Source organism: Elephantulus edwardii, unplaced genomic scaffold, assembly GCF_000299155.1.
Source record: "Elephantulus edwardii isolate Elephantulus edwardi_28Jun2011 unplaced genomic scaffold, EleEdw1.0 scaffold00268, whole genome shotgun sequence".
NCBI classification, from domain to species: Eukaryota; Metazoa; Chordata; class Mammalia; order Macroscelidea; family Macroscelididae; genus Elephantulus; species Elephantulus edwardii.
Genome location: NW_006400018.1, coordinates 2,621,698 through 2,623,430, shown reverse-complemented (window position 1 = coordinate 2,623,430; position 1,733 = coordinate 2,621,698). Strand labels below are relative to the sequence as shown.

Here is a 1,733-nt window from a genome sequence, read left to right as displayed (position 1 = left end):
CTAAGCTTCTGTGACTGAGTGGCGTAAACGTCATCACCTGGCCATCCTTTGACCTGGGACACTGTCTCCCACCCTCCTGTCCCAGAGAGCCCCTTTCTAAGCCCTGAATTCTCCCTTCCCAGGACCCTGAGGCCTTTGATACCTTTGACACCTTCTGACTGACAGGAATTACCATTCTCTGTAACTGTCTTAGGCTGTGCTGCCACGAGGCCTTCCCTAGACACACAGCTGTGTAACAAGTGCCTTCTAAACTGAGAGGGAGGAGAAGGAAGGACATGTAGGAGAAGCCTCTCCAAGTAAGATCATTCTCCAAGTAGCTGGCTATCCCCAGTGGTGTTTCAAATATTCTGATTGGCAAACATTTGTTCCACACCCACCATGTGCACTTTCACTTTTGTATTTGTTGTTTGGCTTAATGGGAACCCTGTTGGAAATAGCCACTGGGGAACTAGCCCTGCCCTTTACGAGCAAAATGAGATCTACACAAACTGCTCTGGAAAGGATGCTGTCTTGGGAAAGGATACATTTGGAAAAGTAGAGTCAGCAAAAGAGAGGAAGACCCTCAGCCAGATGGATTGACACGGGGCCTGCAGGACGGGTGTGAGCATGGCAGACAGTGAGGCTGGGGCAGGGCAGGTTTTAATCTGTTGTTCACAGGGTCTCTATGAGTTAGAGTTGACTCAACAGCACCTAACAACAACCACCCCTCAAACTCTCTTCCCAGAGGCTGCAGGAGACCTCATCCTCTTGGAGTGTCAGAAAGTAGCAAAAAAACTTCTTGGTTGCTACAGAGTTAAACTTGTAAACTTAAGTTTACATAGTTAAACTTGGGTGGCTTAGTGGGTAAAGAGTTGTGCTGCCCACCCGGAAGGACGAGGTTCGAATCTACCAGCCAGTCCTCAGGAGAAATCTGGGCCATCTCCTCCCACTGGAACATCAGCTGTGAGGTGGCTACAACTCAAAAGAGCATAGTGACAATAGACGAACTACTGAGTGGATATATTATTATTAGATATGATAATGTTGTTGTTATGTACCATTGAGTCAGAACCAACCCATAGCTGACCCTCCACCAGGTTTTTAGAGGCAGTAAAAGACACAGGAGGAGAGTACCCATCTTTCACCTATAGAGCAGCGGGTGGATTTGAACAGTGTACCTTTGGGTTAGCAGCACAATTCCATCCCACTAAGCCCCCAGGGTTCCCTACCCATCCCTGTTTGAGAGTCTTCATCTTTCACGGGATGCCCTTTTTTGCAGGCACAAATTGTCCATCCTTTGTCTTTCTCCTCTATCCATCTCACTCTTCTCTCTGGGGTTGTCCATGTCCCCAAACTCCCAGTCACTTCCCACCTAGGCAGTTTCACTGCCTCACAGTCAAATCCCATTCCACACCATAGGATCACATCTTCTGAGCAACCTATCAAGGTTAATAATAATAATTGCCGAAGTAATAATTTTAGGCAGGGGGAAATCAACCTCATCTTGCTTGGATCCACAACTAACACCTTTGATAGCAGCAGACAGGAATTAAGGAGATGCATTGCACTGGGAAAATCTCTAGTTAGGGACCTCTCCAAATTACTGAAGAGTAATGATGTCATTTTGAGGACTAAGGTGTGTCTGATTCGGGCCATAGTCTTTATGATTACTTGCTATGCATCTGAGAGCTGGACAATGAATAAGGATGACAGAAAAAGAATTGACACATTTGAGCTGTGGTGTTGGAGAACAC

The 1,733-nt window shown here is 46.6% G+C and overlaps 1 protein-coding gene across 1 annotated transcript in view; it reads left to right on the top strand.

Annotated features, from left to right (window-relative positions):
- MS4A8 (membrane-spanning 4-domains, subfamily A, member 8) overlaps positions 1-1,733 on the top strand; it is a 19,298-nt gene that overhangs the window by 16,023 nt on the left and 1,542 nt on the right. The gene's annotated exons all lie outside the window — the stretch shown is intronic.